Source organism: Genypterus blacodes, unplaced genomic scaffold, assembly GCF_046128005.1.
Source record: "Genypterus blacodes isolate CSIRO-AG114 ecotype Tasmania unplaced genomic scaffold, CSIRO-AGI_Gbla_v1 ptg000192l_1, whole genome shotgun sequence".
Taxonomy (NCBI): Eukaryota; Metazoa; Chordata; class Actinopteri; order Ophidiiformes; family Ophidiidae; genus Genypterus; species Genypterus blacodes.
The window spans coordinates 94,535-113,797 of record NW_027466992.1 but is presented as its reverse complement, the minus strand read 5'-3'; the positions used below and the strand labels follow the sequence as shown (position 1 = coordinate 113,797).

The window sequence follows — 19,263 nt, the reverse complement described above, 5'->3', positions numbered from 1 at the left end:
CGTCCCTCCTCTATGTGGACCGGGACTGCTGCCGGAGCGACGGGGGGGAAGTGTGCGCTGGCGGCTCTCTTTCCGCGGTGGAGCCACTTGCAGGTGAAGCTGGACATCTGGCATTTCATACGCAGGCTGGCGTCGGGGGTGGTCACGGACAGCCACATTCTCTATCCCGCTTTCATGCGGAGGCAGTCCATGGCCATTTACGAGTGGGACCCTGAGGACCTGGCCCGCTTGCGGAGAGCCAAGGGGGCTTCGGCCGGCACGGACCTCCTCGAATCCGGGAGATGGCTCGGCACTGTCGCCGACGCACGCGGGGCGCGCTGGAGACGGAGCGTCTCCTGGAGGAGGCCCTGGCAGATTTCGGCGTGGCTGTGGACCAGATGGGCATTCCCCTCCTGGACAGCGCCCGCATGGCGACCACCTGGGCGACTGAGAAGCGGCATCTGCCTTGTATCCAGGTAATATGCGCGTGCACAATACGTCGACCTTGTCTTTACATTGCCTCGCATCTTACCCCTGTGTGTGTCGTCACGTACAGGACCCACCGGGCATCCCGCTCTACACCAGGGTCGGACAGGTGACCAAGGGCGGGGTGGTGCTGCCCGTGTTCAGGTGCGCGCGCGGCTCTACGTCCTTGGAGTCGTTCCACCTCAACAGGTTCGTTCCGGGTGAGCAGAAGCGACAGCCACTTGAGGCTCTGACTGTGAACTCAGACATTTGATGTTGTGCTCCTGCGTGTGTTTTTTGTGAAGTTATCAATGTCAGTAGGAAACATCTTGGCACACACTGTCAAAGTCAATCATAAGACTGTCTCTAGTCAGACTGCTTGTTTCCTCCTGTACTGGACTTCAGCATGCTCTTATCCCATAGTATAACTCAATCGACATTTTTCTAACAGTTACTCCTTAGGCTAAGTACAGATTTAGCAAGGCCATGAGAGATGCTAAGAAACGGTACTCAGAGAAACTGAAGGAGCAATGCATCTGTGTGGAAGCCTGTCACTTTAACTATAAACCTGTCGGTCTCTAAATGATCTGTGCCTCGTTGACAGGCTGAATGAGTTTTACTGTCGCTTTGATGGCCAAGCTGTTAGTGCTGACACCGTCCCACACGACACCTACAGCTATCAGCAGACCCTCCACCTCCTCACATATGGCCCTCACACCCACCTCGTCAATGACCCTCTCACCTCTAGAGAGGGATGTTAAGGTGCTGTTCACGAGACAGAACCCCCGCAAAGGTGTTCACCGTCACCTTTAACACCTCATTGGAGACATGCCATGTACCAGCCAGCTTCAAAGCCTTCATCCTCATCCCAAAGGGACCCCTGGATTTAACGACTACAGACCCATTGCTCTGAGCGCCTGTTGCCCCCCTCCACCTGAAATCCCTCAACGACCCAGCCCCCCTGCAGTTTGCCCTCAGAGTGCCCTCATCAAATATGTTTGATACTTGTCTTTTTTTTTTTTTACATGTTATATGTTCGCACCAAGGACCAGAGCATGTTCCTCTTAAGTGTAAACTTCATTGGCGAATAAAGCTATTCTGATTCTTACAGGCACGAGTGCAAATGGCTTGCACTTCCAAATGTACCTGTTGGACGGGCTGGCGGCGTGGAATGAGGACGCGGCGCGTGCCACGACTGACGTACAGTCTGGGCAGCGGACTGAGCGACGGCGGCGCGGCTACGCAAGCCAAGATGTGCACACATTAAACCAGATGGCCATGGAGATGTACGGGCACATTCTGGTAGAGACGTCTGGATCATGCCGGGGCTGGGGAACACGTTTTTAACTCAACCTGCAAACTATACCAAACATATGGCACTGATTTACCCCCCAAAAACACATGGCACTGATTTGCCACAATTGCTGTATCATGTGTACATCATATGTCTTAACAGTGACGTAAAACAGATTCTACAGTAAACGATGATGAGGCATGCCATCCAGAGTGACGTAATGTGAAACAGTCTGTACAGCGTAATAAACAACGATCATGACGCCATCCAAACCGACCAAGTCACAACAGTGATTTTAGAATAGAATAGAGGTTAGAATAGAATTTTCTCTGACCTAACAGTTACAATACATACATGTTAAGAATCTCGGTCCAGTCTGACCTCGCGCGCGCGCTGTGTGGGCACTGCGGGAAATCTATAATAGCCATGCGTGACGTCAGCACCGACGGTTGGACGGCTACGATGGTAGGAGACAAAATAGTGCGGATTTCTGCATTACTACGTAATTTAAACCATCGTGTGATGATTGCTTTTGACTCTAACTCTATGCTGAGCTTAACGTGTGTTAGTGCTGAGTATGACTCCAGGACGTACAACACGCCAAAAGAAGTGGAGTTGATTCCCCTCACATCGTGCAAATCGGTCTTGGAGTGCCATCTAGCGGTGATGGCGCTGCACTACCACGGAGTGACCTACTCGAATCAGAAAGTCCACACTAAACACACAGCGTGCTGTTCACACAATTCTCACGATGCCAAAGCAGCGCCTACTGGGTTAGTGCATGCACATTCGGCGCGATATTCAGGGGGACCCCCATGCCACTCCCCCGGCGGCTAGGCGTAGTAGTGATCGAGTGTGGTGAACCAGAACAAAGAAAAGACGACTAAAGTTGTGTTCTTCCCAAACTTGATGTGTGTTGCTACGGAAGAATGGAATGAACAAATACAGGTAGGATAAGGGATTATTCATTGAAGAATACAATGAACGACAGTGGTTACAATGGGTAAATTGAAAGACTATAACCACCCGTTGCCCGCTGCAATAGAAGTTGTGAGCATGTAGAATATTGTTGTTGTGAGTGTGTTTTTCAAGTCCTACAATGTCCAGGGAAACCTTCTGTTTTATGCCAGTAACGTCAATGTTTACAAGTGCGCAGATTCCAGTGTGACTGCAGTCGATTGCTTTATTCTGTTTTGTCTCCTGAATCGTTTACAGGGAGTTCTGTAACTGGTTGATTTGATTTATAGGACTCGGTTACAAACAAATATATCTTATTTCATGGGGGGGGTTGCTTCGTATCAACCTGTCTATGTTGAGTTCGTTTCACTGTTTTCTAATCATTATCACCCACGACACGATCATTTTCTGGTGGACCCAATCTTGAGGACTTCCTTGAAGATGGGTGTGATGTGGTGGCTTTGGTCTGGTCCACTCTGCCGTAAACATGTGTTGGGTAGATTGAGGCGAACCAGGACAAACTGGGCAGACGCTGCATGACCAGTAGAGACGCTGGTTGCAAGATGACATCTGTCACATATAGTTTCTGCGTGGTGGGGAGGTACAGCGTGGAGGGGGTCATGCAGTCTGCTCTGCTCCTCGACCACAGAAGCACGGGGGAAGAAAGATATCAAGCTGCAGGTGTCCCATAGCGCAACTTGAGACAGAATATGGAGAAGCAGGAAAGAGAAGAGCACTATATGAAGACGTGTGCTATCCAGATGAAGTGAACGATGCCGAACGTAATCTACGAACTGCCAAAGTAACTCGTGAAGGCAGTGCTTTAAAATATAGAAGAATGAAAAGTAACAAGCCACCATAAAAGACTTCAAGGACATTTGAAGAAGGAATCAGAAAGCTGCAATCAGACATTTTGCTTTCGGTGTTTTCTCGATGATCAACGGCAAACGATGACAAACCACACAATCCGTTATTGTTATTGAAACCATTGGGAGTAGATGTAAGCCGTCGGACAGTAAATGCTTTAACATGTACTTTTCTTTAACCATCAGCTCATCTGGTTTTTCCGCACCCTCCGCTGCAACAGACCACAAAAGCAGTGCCAACAGGATGACAAATACTGAATCTACACCCCACCTCTACTCTGCAGAGGATTTGATTGTATTATTGTATTTGTATAATTTATCCAGCCTCATTGTGTGCGCACTCTGCATTGTGGATTTTGGCCAAAATGTTGTCACAATATAATAATAATAATCTTGCTTTCCACCAACTGGCTGCATTGGGTCATATTTTCTTCCATATGAAATCACTTGGTCAAACGTCGTCTTTATTAGGACAACACATTGTTAAACCAACCAATACAGCAGCACCAACATTATTGAAATAAAATTCATTAGAAGTCACAATTGACAACAGTCGGTCGGTCGCTCAAATAATAATAATGCGCTCCCCGGTGAGCGCTCCCCCACCACCAGCTGAGCGCTCGCGACAACAACAATAACAAACATTCCACGTGGAGGGGCGGGCGCTAGCCAGCCGAAGAAAGTTCACACGGCCAGCTGAAGAAAGTTCTCACGGCCCGGCTCGAAAGTCGGGACGAAACGGCCTGCAGTTCAGCGGCGCGCCCGCTAGAGGACCCCGAGAAGATTGTCATCCAGAGGGGGGGGGAAGGGGAAGATGGATAGTTGATGTTCCAAGTGACAGTTAAATCCCAAGTTTACGTTGAACGGGCAAGTCTGCTTGAACAGGTAAGTCGACGGGCAGTTCCAAGTAGTTTGGGGAGAGCGAGATTGGCTTAGCTCGTTTGTAGAGCGACATTGGCTCAGTCAATTAAAAGGCCGCGCCCGCTCACCGGCGCTGTTGGACCGTTGAACCTAACCGGATGTAAGTGAGTGCTGTGTATGTTTGCCAACGTCTGTTTTGGGGGAAATGTGTCAGGTGTGTCTCCTAAACCTCAGCTGGTTCACTTTTGATGCACTTGTGATGGTTTGTGTATGTGACGTGCTTGTTTTATGTATGAATGTGAAAAGCTGCAGTACCGCTCTCGGCCTGAATAGTGATCATGCAAGTGGGGTGGCGCTGTCTCACCAAGGAACCAAACCGGAGGTAAACAAAGAATGATTGAATTAATTTTTCTTTTGAGCTAAAAACGTTAAAATGTGGAGTGCTTCACGAATTTGCGTGTCATCCTTGCGCAGGGGCCATGCTAATCTTCTCTGTATCGTTCCAATTTTAGTATATGTGCTTCCGAAGAAACACAATGATGGAGAGAGAACTTTCACAACATGTACTGGGACCAATAATCGTCCACTCGAGGTTCTGGTAGAGACGTCTGGATCATGCCGGGGCTGGGGAACACGTTTTTAACTCAACCTGCAAACTATACCAAACATATGGCACTGATTTACCCCCCAAAAACACATGGCACTGATTTGCCACAATTGCTGTATCATGTGTACATCATATGTCTTAACAGTGACGTAAAACAGATTCTACAGTAAACGATGATGAGGCATGCCATCCAGAGTGACGTAATGTGAAACAGTCTGTACAGCGTAATAAACAACGATCATGACGCCATCCAAACCGACCAAGTCACAACAGTGATTTTAGAATAGAATAGAGGTTAGAATAGAATTTTCTCTGACCTAACAGTTACAATACATACATGTTAAGAATCTCGGTCCAGTCTGACCTCGCGCGCGCGCTGTGTGGGCACTGCGGGAAATCTATAATAGCCATGCGTGACGTCAGCACCGACGGTTGGACGGCTACGATGGTAGGAGACAAAATAGTGCGGATTTCTGCATTACTACGTAATTTAAACCATCGTGTGATGATTGCTTTTGACTCTAACTCTATGCTGAGCTTAACGTGTGTTAGTGCTGAGTATGACTCCGGGACGTACAACACGCCAAAAGAAGTGGAGTTGATTCCCCTCACATCGTGCAAATCGGTCTTGGAGTGCCATCTAGCGGTGATGGCGCTGCACTACCACGGAGTGACCTACTCGAATCAGAAAGTCCACACTAAACACACAGCGTGCTGTTCACACAATTCTCACGATGCCAAAGCAGCGCCTACTGGGTTAGTGCATGCACATTCGGCGCGATATTCAGGGGGACCCCCATGCCACTCCCCCGGCGGCTAGGCGTAGTAGTGATCGAGTGTGGTGAACCAGAACAAAGAAAAGACGACTAAAGTTGTGTTCTTCCCAAACTTGATGTGTGTTGCTACGGAAGAATGGAATGAACAAATACAGGTAGGATAAGGGATTATTCATTGAAGAATACAATGAACGACAGTGGTTACAATGGGTAAATTGAAAGACTATAACCACCCGTTGCCCGCTGCAATAGAAGTTGTGAGCATGTAGAATATTGTTGTTGTGAGTGTGTTTTTCAAGTCCTACAATGTCCAGGGAAACCTTCTGTTTTATGCCAGTAACGTCAATGTTTACAAGTGCGCAGATTCCAGTGTGACTGCAGTCGATTGCTTTATTCTGTTTTGTCTCCTGAATCGTTTACAGGGAGTTCTGTAACTGGTTGATTTGATTTATAGGACTCGGTTACCAACAAATATATCTTATTTCATGGGGGGGGTTGCTTCGTATCAACCTGTCTATGTTGAGTTCGTTTCACTGTTTTCTAATCATTATCACCCACGACACGATCATTTTCTGGTGGACCCAATCTTGAGGACTTCCTTGAAGATGGGTGTGATGTGGTGGCTTTGGTCTGGTCCACTCTGCCGTAAACATGTGTTGGGTAGATTGAGGCGAACCAGGACAAACTGGGCAGACGCTGCATGACCAGTAGAGACGCTGGTTGCAAGATGACATCTTTCACATAAAGTTTCTGCGTGGTGGGGAGGTACAGCGTGGAGGGGGTCATGCAGTCTGCTCTGCTCCTCGACCACAGAAGCACGGGGGAAGAAAGATATCAAGCTGCAGGTGTCCCATAGCGCAACTTGAGACAGAATATGGAGAAGCAGGAAAGAGAAGAGCACTATATGAAGACGTGTGCTATCCAGATGAAGTGGACGATGCCGAACGTAATCTACGAACTGCCAAAGTAACTCGTGAAGGCAGTGCTTTAAAATATAGAAGAATGAAAAGTAACAAGCCACCATAAAAGACTTCAAGGACATTTGAAGAAGGAATCAGAAAGCTGCAATCAGACATTTTGCTTTCGGTGTTTTCTCGATGATCAACGGCAAACGATGACAAACCACACAATCCGTTATTGTTATTGAAACCATTGGGAGTAGATGTAAGCCGTCGGACAGTAAATGCTTTAACATGTACTTTTCTTTAACCATCAGCTCATCTGGTTTTTCCGCACCCTCCGCTGCAACAGACCACAAAAGCAGTGCCAACAGGATGACAAATACTGAATCTACACCCCACCTCTACTCTGCAGAGGATTTGATTGTATTATTGTATTTGTATAATTTATCCAGCCTCATTGTGTGCGCACTCTGCATTGTGGATTTTGGCCAAAATGTTGTCACAATATAATAATAATAATCTTGCTTTCCACCAACTGGCTGCATTGGGTCATATTTTCTTCCATATGAAATCACTTGGTCAAACGTCGTCTTTATTAGGACAACACATTGTTAAACCAACCAATACAGCAGCACCAACATTATTGAAATAAAATTCATTAGAAGTCACAATTGACAACAGTCGGTCGGTCGCTCAAATAATAATAATGCGCTCCCCGGTGAGCGCTCCCCCACCACCAGCTGAGCGCTCGCGACAACAACAATAACAAACATTCCACGTGGAGGGGCGGGCGCTAGCCAGCCGAAGAAAGTTCACACGGCCAGCTGAAGAAAGTTCTCACGGCCCGGCTCGAAAGTCGGGACGAAACGGCCTGCAGTTCAGCGGCGCGCCCGCTAGAGGACCCCGAGAAGATTGTCATCCAGAGGGGGTGGGAAGGGGAAGATGGATAGTTGATGTTCCAAGTGACAGTTAAATCCCAAGTTTACGTTGAACGGGCAAGTCTGCTTGAACAGGTAAGTCGACGGGCAGTTCCAAGTAGTTTGGGGAGAGCGAGATTGGCTTAGCTCGTTTGTAGAGCGACATTGGCTCAGTCAATTAAAAGGCCGCGCCCGCTCACCGGCGCTGTTGGACCGTTGAACCTAACCGGATGTAAGTGAGTGCTGTGTATGTTTGCCAACGTCTGTTTTGGGGGAAATGTGTCAGGTGTGTCTCCTAAACCTCAGCTGGTTCACTTTTGATGCACTTGTGATGGTTTGTGTATGTGACGTGCTTGTTTTATGTATGAATGTGAAAAGCTGCAGTACCGCTCTCGGCCTGAATAGTGATCATGCAAGTGGGGTGGCGCTGTTTCACCAAGGAACCAAACCGGAGGTAAACAAAGAATGATTGAATTAATTTTTCTTTTGAGCTAAAAACGTTAAAATGTGGAACGCTTCACGAATTTGCGTGTCATCCTTGCGCAGGGGCCATGCTAATCTTCTCTGTATCGTTCCAATTTTAGTATATGTGCTTCCGAAGAAACACAATGATGGAGAGAGAACTTTCACAACATGTACTGGGACCAATAATCGTCCACTCGAGGTTCTGGTAGAGACGTCTGGATCATGCCGGGGCTGGGGAACACGTTTTTAACTCAACCTGCAAACTATACCAAACATATGGCACTGATTTACCCCCCAAAAACACATGGCACTGATTTGCCACAATTGCTGTATCATGTGTACATCATATGTCTTAACAGTGACGTAAAACAGATTCTACAGTAAACGATGATGAGGCATGCCATCCAGAGTGACGTAATGTGAAACAGTCTGTACAGCGTAATAAACAACGATCATGACGCCATCCAAACCGACCAAGTCACAACAGTGATTTTAGAATAGAATAGAGGTTAGAATAGAATTTTCTCTGACCTAACAGTTACAATACATACATGTTAAGAATCTCGGTCCAGTCTGACCTCGCGCGCGCGCTGTGTGGGCACTGCGGGAAAACTATAATACCCATGCGTGACGTCAGCACCGACGGTTGGACGGCTACGATGGTAGGAGACAAAATAGTGCGGATTTCTGCATTACTACGTAATTTAAACCATCGTGTGATGATTGCTTTTGACTCTAACTCTATGCTGAGCTTAACGTGTGTTAGTGCTGAGTATGACTCCGGGACGTACAACACGCCAAAAGAAGTGGAGTTGATTCCCCTCACATCGTGCAAATCGGTCTTGGAGTGCCATCTAGCGGTGATGGCGCTGCACTACCACGGAGTGACCTACTCGAATCAGAAAGTCCACACTAAACACACAGCGTGCTGTTCACACAATTCTCACGATGCCAAAGCAGCGCCTACTGGGTTAGTGCATGCACATTCGGCGCGATATTCAGGGGGACCCCCATGCCACTCCCCCGGCGGCTAGGCGTAGTAGTGATCGAGTGTGGTGAACCAGAACAAAGAAAAGACGACTAAAGTTGTGTTCTTCCCAAACTTGATGTGTGTTGCTACGGAAGAATGGAATGAACAAATACAGGTAGGATAAGGGATTATTCATTGAAGAATACAATGAACGACAGTGGTTACAATGGGTAAATTGAAAGACTATAACCACCCGTTGCCCGCTGCAATAGAAGTTGTGAGCATGTAGAATATTGTTGTTGTGAGTGTGTTTTTCAAGTCCTACAATGTCCAGGGAAACCTTCTGTTTTATGCCAGTAACGTCAATGTTTACAAGTGCGCAGATTCCAGTGTGACTGCAGTCGATTGCTTTATTCTGTTTTGTCTCCTGAATCGTTTACAGGGAGTTCTGTAACTGGTTGATTTGATTTAAAGGACTCGGTTACAAACAAATATATCTTATTTCATGGGGGGGGTTGCTTCGTATCAACCTGTCTATGTTGAGTTCGTTTCACTGTTTTCTAATCATTATCACCCACGACACGATCATTTTCTGGTGGACCCAATCTTGAGGACTTCCTTGAAGATGGGTGTGATGTGGTGGCTTTGGTCTGGTCCACTCTGCCGTAAACATGTGTTGGGTAGATTGAGGCGAACCAGGACAAACTGGGCAGACGCTGCATGACCAGTAGAGACGCTGGTTGCAAGATGACATCTTTCACATAAAGTTTCTGCGTGGTGGGGAGGTACAGCGTGGAGGGGGTCATGCAGTCTGCTCTGCTCCTCGACCACAGAAGCACGGGGGAAGAAAGATATCAAGCTGCAGGTGTCCCATAGCGCAACTTGAGACAGAATATGGAGAAGCAGAAAAGAGAAGAGCACTATATGAAGACGTGTGCTATCCAGATGAAGTGAACGATGCCGAACGTAATCTACGAACTGCCAAAGTAACTCGTGAAGGCAGTGCTTTAAAATATAGAAGAATGAAAAGTAACAAGCCACCATAAAAGACTTCAAGGACATTTGAAGAAGGAATCAGAAAGCTGCAATCAGACATTTTGCTTTCGGTGTTTTCTCGATGATCAACGGCAAACGATGACAAACCACACAATCCGTTATTGTTATTGAAACCATTGGGAGTAGATGTAAGCCGTCGGACAGTAAATGCTTTAACATGTACTCTTCTTTAACCATCAGCTCATCTGGTTTTTCCGCACCCTCCGCTGCAACAGACCACAAAAGCAGTGCCAACAGGATGACAAATACTGAATCTACACCCCACCTCTACTCTGCAGAGGATTTGATTGTATTATTGTATTTGTATAATTTATCCAGCCTCATTGTGTGCGCACTCTGCATTGTGGATTTTGGCCAAAATGTTGTCACAATATAATAATAATAATCTTGCTTTCCACCAACTGGCTGCATTGGGTCATATTTTCTTCCATATGAAATCACTTGGTCAAACGTCGTCTTTATTAGGACAACACATTGTTAAACCAACCAATACAGCAGCACCAACATTATTGAAATAAAATTCATTAGAAGTCACAATTGACAGCAGTCGGTCGGTCGCTCAAATAATAATAATGCGCTCCCCGGTGAGCGCTCCCCCACCACCAGCTGAGCGCTCGCGACAACAACAATAACAAACATTCCACGTGGAGGGGCGGGCGCTAGCCAGCCGAAGAAAGTTCACACGGCCAGCTGAAGAAAGTTCTCACGGCCCGGCTCGAAAGTCGGGACGAAACGGCCTGCAGTTCAGCGGCGCGCCCGCTAGAGGACCCCGAGAAGATTGTCATCCAGAGGGGGGGGGGAAGGGGAAGATGGATAGTTGATGTTCCAAGTGACAGTTAAATCCCAAGTTTACGTTGAACGGGCAAGTCTGCTTGAACAGGTAAGTCGACGGGCAGTTCCAAGTAGTTTGGGGAGAGCGAGATTGGCTTAGCTCGTTTGTAGAGCGACATTGGCTCAGTCAATTAAAAGGCCGCGCCCGCTCACCGGCGCTGTTGGACCGTTGAACCTAACCGGATGTAAGTGAGTGCTGTGTATGTTTGCCAACGTCTGTTTTGGGGGAAATGTGTCAGGTGTGTCTCCTAAACCTCAGCTGGTTCACTTTTGATGCACTTGTGATGGTTTGTGTATGTGACGTGCTTGTTTTATGTATGAATGTGAAAAGCTGCAGTACCGCTCTCGGCCTGAATAGTGATCATGCAAGTGGGGTGGCGCTGTTTCACCAAGGAACCAAACCGGAGGTAAACAAAGAATGATTGAATTAATTTTTCTTTTGAGCTAAAAACGTTAAAATGTGGAACGCTTCACGAATTTGCGTGTCATCCTTGCGCAGGGGCCATGCTAATCTTCTCTGTATCGTTCCAATTTTAGTATATGTGCTTCCGAAGAAACACAATGATGGAGAGAGAACTTTCACAACATGTACTGGGACCAATAATCGTCCACTCGAGGTTCTGGTAGAGACGTCTGGATCATGCCGGGGCTGGGGAACACGTTTTTAACTCAACCTGCAAACTATACCAAACATATGGCACTGATTTACCCCCCAAAAACACATGGCACTGATTTGCCACAATTGCTGTATCATGTGTACATCATATGTCTTAACAGTGACGTAAAACAGATTCTACAGTAAACGATGATGAGGCATGCCATCCAGAGTGACGTAATGTGAAACAGTCTGTACAGCGTAATAAACAACGATCATGACGCCATCCAAACCGACCAAGTCACAACAGTGATTTTAGAATAGAATAGAGGTTAGAATAGAATTTTCTCTGACCTAACAGTTACAATACATACATGTTAAGAATCTCGGTCCAGTCTGACCTCGCGCGCGCGCTGTGTGGGCACTGCGGGAAAACTATAATACCCATGCGTGACGTCAGCACCGACGGTTGGACGGCTACGATGGTAGGAGACAAAATAGTGCGGATTTCTGCATTACTACGTAATTTAAACCATCGTGTGATGATTGCTTTTGACTCTAACTCTATGCTGAGCTTAACGTGTGTTAGTGCTGAGTATGACTCCGGGACGTACAACACGCCAAAAGAAGTGGAGTTGATTCCCCTCACATCGTGCAAATCGGTCTTGGAGTGCCATCTAGCGGTGATGGCGCTGCACTACCACGGAGTGACCTACTCGAATCAGAAAGTCCACACTAAACACACAGCGTGCTGTTCACACAATTCTCACGATGCCAAAGCAGCGCCTACTGGGTTAGTGCATGCACATTCGGCGCGATATTCAGGGGGACCCCCATGCCACTCCCCCGGCGGCTAGGCGTAGTAGTGATCGAGTGTGGTGAACCAGAACAAAGAAAAGACGACTAAAGTTGTGTTCTTCCCAAACTTGATGTGTGTTGCTACGGAAGAATGGAATGAACAAATACAGGTAGGATAAGGGATTATTCATTGAAGAATACAATGAACGACAGTGGTTACAATGGGTAAATTGAAAGACTATAACCACCCGTTGCCCGCTGCAATAGAAGTTGTGAGCATGTAGAATATTGTTGTTGTGAGTGTGTTTTTCAAGCCCTACAATGTCCAGGGAAACCTTCTGTTTTATGCCAGTAACGTCAATGTTTACAAGTGCGCAGATTCCAGTGTGACTGCAGTCGATTGCTTTATTCTGTTTTGTCTCCTGAATCGTTTACAGGGAGTTCTGTAACTGGTTGATTTGATTTATAGGACTCGGTTACAAACAAATATATCTTATTTCATGGGGGGGGTTGCTTCGTATCAACCTGTCTATGTTGAGTTCGTTTCACTGTTTTCTAATCATTATCACCCACGACACGATCATTTTCTGGTGGACCCAATCTTGAGGACTTCCTTGAAGATGGGTGTGATGTGGTGGCTTTGGTCTGGTCCACTCTGCCGTAAACATGTGTTGGGTAGATTGAGGCGAACCAGGACAAACTGGGCAGACGCTGCATGACCAGTAGAGACGCTGGTTGCAAGATGACATCTTTCACATAAAGTTTCTGCGTGGTGGGGAGGTACAGCGTGGAGGGGGTCATGCAGTCTGCTCTGCTCCTCGACCATAGAAGCACGGGGGAAGAAAGATAACAAGCTGCAGGTGTCCCATAGCGCAACTTGAGACAGAATATGGAGAAGCAGAAAAGAGAAGAGCACTATATGAAGACGTGTGCTATCCAGATGAAGTGGACGATGCCGAACGTAATCTACGAACTGCCAAAGTAACTCGTGAAGGCAGTGCTTTAAAATATAGAAGAATGAAAAGTAACAAGCCACCATAAAAGACTTCAAGGACATTTGAAGAAGGAATCAGAAAGCTGCAATCAGACATTTTGCTTTCGGTGTTTTCTCGATGATCAACGGCAAACGATGACAAACCACACAATCCGTTATTGTTATTGAAACCATTGGGAGTAGATGTAAGCCGTCGGACAGTAAATGCTTTAACATGTACTTTTCTTTAACCATCAGCTCATCTGGTTTTTCCGCACCCTCCGCTGCAACAGACCACAAAAGCAGTGCCAACAGGATGGCAAATACTGAATCTACACCCCACCTCTACTCTGCAGAGGATTTGATTGTATTATTGTATTTGTATAATTTATCCAGCCTCATTGTGTGCGCACTCTGCATTGTGGATTTTGGCCAAAATGTTGTCACAATATAATAATAATAATCTTGCTTTCCACCAACTGGCTGCATTGGGTCATATTTTCTTCCATATGAAATCACTTGGTCAAACGTCGTCTTTATTAGGACAACACATTGTTAAACCAACCAATACAGCAGCACCAACATTATTGAAATAAAATTCATTAGAAGTCACAATTGACAACAGTCGGTCGGTCGCTCAAATAATAATAATGCGCTCCCCGGTGAGCGCTCCCCCACCACCAGCTGAGCGCTCGCGACAACAACAATAACAAACATTCCACGTGGAGGGGCGGGCGCTAGCCAGCCGAAGAAAGTTCACACGGCCAGCTGAAGAAAGTTCTCACGGCCCGGCTCGAAAGTCGGGACGAAACGGCCTGCAGTTCAGCGGCGCGCCCGCTAGAGGACCCCGAGAAGATTGTCATCCAGAGGGGGTGGGAAGGGGAAGATGGATAGTTGATGTTCCAAGTGACAGTTAAATCCCAAGTTTACGTTGAACGGGCAAGTCTGCTTGAACAGGTAAGTCGACGGGCAGTTCCAAGTAGTTTGGGGAGAGCGAGATTGGCTTAGCTCGTTTGTAGAGCGACATTGGCTCAGTCAATTAAAAGGCCGCGCCCGCTCACCGGCGCTGTTGGACCGTTGAACCTAACCGGATGTAAGTGAGTGCTGTGTATGTTTGCCAACGTCTGTTTTGGGGGAAATGTGTCAGGTGTGTCTCCTAAACCTCAGCTGGTTCACTTTTGATGCACTTGTGATGGTTTGTGTATGTGACGTGCTTGTTTTATGTATGAATGTGAAAAGCTGCAGTACCGCTCTCGGCCTGAATAGTGATCATGCAAGTGGGGTGGCGCTGTCTCACCAAGGAACCAAACCGGAGGTAAACAAAGAATGATTGAATTAATTTTTCTTTTGAGCTAAAAACGTTAAAATGTGGAGTGCTTCACGAATTTGCGTGTCATCCTTGCGCAGGGGCCATGCTAATCTTCTCTGTATCGTTCCAATTTTAGTATATGTGCTTCCGAAGAAACACAATGATGGAGAGAGAACTTTCACAACATGTACTGGGACCAATAATCGTCCACTCGAGGTTCTGGTAGAGACGTCTGGATCATGCCGGGGCTGGGGAACACGTTTTTAACTCAACCTGCAAACTATACCAAACATATGGCACTGATTTACCCCCCAAAAACACATGGCACTGATTTGCCACAATTGCTGTATCATGTGTACATCATATGTCTTAACAGTGACGTAAAACAGATTCTACAGTAAACGATGATGAGGCATGCCATCCAGAGTGACGTAATGTGAAACAGTCTGTACAGCGTAATAAACAACGATCATGACGCCATCCAAACCGACCAAGTCACAACAGTGATTTTAGAATAGAATTTTCTCTGACCTAACAGTTACAATACATACATGTTAAGAATCTCGGTCCAGTCTGACCTCGCGCGCGCGCTGTGTGGGCACTGCGGGAAATCTATAATACCCATGCGTGACGTCAGCACCGACGGTTGGACGGCTACGATGGTAGGAGACAAAATAGTGCGGATTTCTGCATTACTACGTAATTTAAACCATCGTGTGATGATTGCTTTTGACTCTAACTCTATGCTGAGCTTAACGTGTGTTAGTGCTGAGTATGACTCCGGGACGTACAACACGCCAAAAGAAGTGGAGTTGATTCCCCTCACATCGTGCAAATCGGTCTTGGAGTGCCATCTAGCGGTGATGGCGCTGCACTACCACGGAGTGACCTACTCGAATCAGAAAGTCCACACTAAACACACAGCGTGCTGTTCACACAATTCTCACGATGCCAAAGCAGCGCCTACTGGGTTAGTGCATGCACATTCGGCGCGATATTCAGGGGGACCCCCATGCCACTCCCCCGGCGGCTAGGCGTAGTAGTGATCGAGTGTGGTGAACCAGAACAAAGAAAAGACGACTAAAGTTGTGTTCTTCCCAAACTTGATGTGTGTTGCTACGGAAGAATGGAATGAACAAATACAGGTAGGATAAGGGATTATTCATTGAAGAATACAATGAACGACAGTGGTTACAATGGGTAAATTGAAAGACTATAACCACCCGTTGCCCGCTGCAATAGAAGTTGTGAGCATGTAGAATATTGTTGTTGTGAGTGTGTTTTTCAAGCCCTACAATGTCCAGGGAAACCTTCTGTTTTATGCCAGTAACGTCAATGTTTACAAGTGCGCAGATTCCAGTGTGACTGCAGTCGATTGCTTTATTCTGTTTTGTCTCCTGAATCGTTTACAGGGAGTTCTGTAACTGGTTGATTTGATTTATAGGACTCGGTTACAAACAAATATATCTTATTTCATGGGGGGGGTTGCTTCGTATCAACCTGTCTATGTTGAGTTCGTTTCACTGTTTTCTAATCATTATCACCCACGACACGATCATTTTCTGGTGGACCCAATCTTGAGGACTTCCTTGAAGATGGGTGTGATGTGGTGGCTTTGGTCTGGTCCACTCTGCCGTAAACATGTGTTGGGTAGATTGAGGCGAACCAGGACAAACTGGGCAGACGCTGCATGACCAGTAGAGACGCTGGTTGCAAGATGACATCTTTCACATAAAGTTTCTGCGTGGTGGGGAGGTACAGCGTGGAGGGGGTCATGCAGTCTGCTCTGCTCCTCGACCATAGAAGCACGGGGGAAGAAAGATAACAAGCTGCAGGTGTCCCATAGCGCAACTTGAGACAGAATATGGAGAAGCAGAAAAGAGAAGAGCACTATATGAAGACGTGTGCTATCCAGATGAAGTGGACGATGCCGAACGTAATCTACGAACTGCCAAAGTAACTCGTGAAGGCAGTGCTTTAAAATATAGAAGAATGAAAAGTAACAAGCCACCATAAAAGACTTCAAGGACATTTGAAGAAGGAATCAGAAAGCTGCAATCAGACATTTTGCTTTCGGTGTTTTCTCGATGATCAACGGCAAACGATGACAAACCACACAATCCGTTATTGTTATTGAAACCATTGGGAGTAGATGTAAGCCGTCGGACAGTAAATGCTTTAACATGTACTTTTCTTTAACCATCAGCTCATCTGGTTTTTCCGCACCCTCCGCTGCAACAGACCACAAAAGCAGTGCCAACAGGATGGCAAATACTGAATCTACACCCCACCTCTACTCTGCAGAGGATTTGATTGTATTATTGTATTTGTATAATTTATCCAGCCTCATTGTGTGCGCACTCTGCATTGTGGATTTTGGCCAAAATGTTGTCACAATATAATAATAATAATCTTGCTTTCCACCAACTGGCTGCATTGGGTCATATTTTCTTCCATATGAAATCACTTGGTCAAACGTCGTCTTTATTAGGACAACACATTGTTAAACCAACCAATACAGCAGCACCAACATTATTGAAATAAAATTCATTAGAAGTCACAATTGACAACAGTCGGTCGGTCGCTCAAATAATAATAATGCGCTCCCCGGTGAGCGCTCCCCCACCACCAGCTGAGCGCTCGCGACAACAACAATAACAAACATTCCACGTGGAGGGGCGGGCGCTAGCCAGCCGAAGAAAGTTCACACGGCCAGCTGAAGAAAGTTCTCACGGCCCGGCTCGAAAGTCGGGACGAAACGGCCTGCAGTTCAGCGGCGCGCCCGCTAGAGGACCCCGAGAAGATTGTCATCCAGAGGGGGGGGGGGAGGGGAAGATGGATAGTTGATGTTCCAAGTGACAGTTAAATCCCAAGTTTACGTTGAACGGGCAAGTCTGCTTGAACAGGTAAGTCGACGGGCAGTTCCAAGTAGTTTGGGGAGAGCGAGATTGGCTTAGCTCGTTTGTAGAGCGACATTGGCTCAGTCAATTAAAAGGCCGCGCCCGCTCACCGGCGCTGTTGGACCGTTGAACCTAACCGGATGTAAGTGAGTGCTGTGTATGTTTGCCAACGTCTGTTTTGGGGGAAATGTGTCAGGTGTGTCTCCTAAACCTCAGCTGGTTCACTTTTGATGCACTTGTGATGGTTTGTGTATGTGACGTGCTTGTTTTATGTATGAATGTGAAAAGCTGCAGTACCGCTCTCGGCCTGAATAGTGATCATGCAAGTGGGGTGGCGCTGTTTCACCAAGGAACCAAACCGGAGGTAAACAAAGAATGATTGAATTAATTTTTCTTTTGAGCTAAAAACGTTAAAATGTGGAACGCTTCACGAATTTGCGTGTCATCCTTGCGCAGGGGCCATGCTAATCTTCTCTGTATCGTTCCAATTTTAGTATATGTGCTTCCGAAGAAACACAATGATGGAGAGAGAACTTTCACAACATGTACTGGGACCAATAATCGTCCACTCGAGGTTCTGGTAGAGACGTCTGGATCATGCCGGGGCTGGGGAACACGTTTTTAACTCAACCTGCAAACTATACCAAACATATGGCACTGATTTACCCCCCAAAAACACATGGCACTGATTTGCCACAATTGCTGTATCATGTGTACATCATATGTCTTAACAGTGACGTAAAACAGATTCTACAGTAAACGATGATGAGGCATGCCATCCAGAGTGACGTAATGTGAAACAGTCTGTACAGCGTAATAAACAACGATCATGACGCCATCCAAACCGACCAAGTCACAACAGTGATTTTAGAATAGAATAGAGGTTAGAATAGAATTTTCTCTGACCTAACAGTTACAATACATACATGTTAAGAATCTCGGTCCAGTCTGACCTCGCGCGCGCGCTGTGTGGGCACTGCGGGAAATCTATAATAGCCATGCGTGACGTCAGCACCGACGGTTGGACGGCTACGATGGTAGGAGACAAAATAGTGCGGATTTCTGCATTACTACGTAATTTAAACCATCGTGTGATGATTGCTTTTGACTCTAACTCTATGCTGAGCTTAACGTGTGTTAGTGCTGAGTATGACTCCGGGACGTACAACACGCCAAAAGAAGTGGAGTTGATTCCCCTCACATCGTGCAAATCGGTCTTGGAGTGCCATCTAGCGGTGATGGCGCTGCACTACCACGGAGTGACCTACTCGAATCAGAAAGTCCACACTAAACACACAGCGTGCTGTTCACACAATTCTCACGATGCCAAAGCAGCGCCTACTGGGTTAGTGCATGCACATTCGGCGCGATATTCAGGGGGACCCCCATGCCACTCCCCCGGCGGCTAGGCGTAGTAGTGATCGAGTGTGGTGAACCAGAACAAAGAAAAGACGACTAAAGTTGTGTTCTTCCCAAACTTGATGTGTGTTGCTACGGAAGAATGGAATGAACAAATACAGGTAGGATAAGGGATTATTCATTGAAGAATACAATGAACGACAGTGGTTACAATGGGTAAATTGAAAGACTATAACCACCCGTTGCCCGCTGCAATAGAAGTTGTGAGCATGTAGAATATTGTTGTTGTGAGTGTGTTTTTCAAGTCCTACAATGTCCAGGGAAACCTTCTGTTTTATGCCAGTAACGTCAATGTTTACAAGTGCGCAGATTCCAGTGTGACT

The 19,263-nt window shown here is 46.6% G+C and overlaps 5 non-coding genes across 5 annotated transcripts; all 5 read right to left on the bottom strand.

Moving 5' to 3' along the window:
* Positions 1–4,851: 4,851 nt before the first annotated feature.
* On the bottom strand, positions 4,852–4,957 carry LOC143015245 (U6 spliceosomal RNA). The gene has a single exon (XR_012965402.1). It is a non-coding gene; the product is annotated as a U6 spliceosomal RNA (small nuclear RNA).
* A 3,168-nt stretch (positions 4,958–8,125) lies between these two features.
* On the bottom strand, positions 8,126–8,231 carry LOC143015241 (U6 spliceosomal RNA). Its single transcript, XR_012965398.1, has one exon. It is a non-coding gene; the product is annotated as a U6 spliceosomal RNA (small nuclear RNA).
* Positions 8,232–11,400: 3,169 nt separating this feature from the next.
* LOC143015239 (U6 spliceosomal RNA) lies at positions 11,401–11,506 on the bottom strand. The gene has a single exon (XR_012965396.1). It is a non-coding gene; the product is annotated as a U6 spliceosomal RNA (small nuclear RNA).
* Positions 11,507–14,674: 3,168 nt separating this feature from the next.
* LOC143015244 (U6 spliceosomal RNA) lies at positions 14,675–14,780 on the bottom strand. Its single transcript, XR_012965401.1, has one exon. It is a non-coding gene; the product is annotated as a U6 spliceosomal RNA (small nuclear RNA).
* A 3,152-nt stretch (positions 14,781–17,932) lies between these two features.
* LOC143015238 (U6 spliceosomal RNA) lies at positions 17,933–18,038 on the bottom strand. Its single transcript, XR_012965395.1, has one exon. It is a non-coding gene; the product is annotated as a U6 spliceosomal RNA (small nuclear RNA).
* Between the last annotated feature and the right edge of the window lie 1,225 nt (positions 18,039–19,263).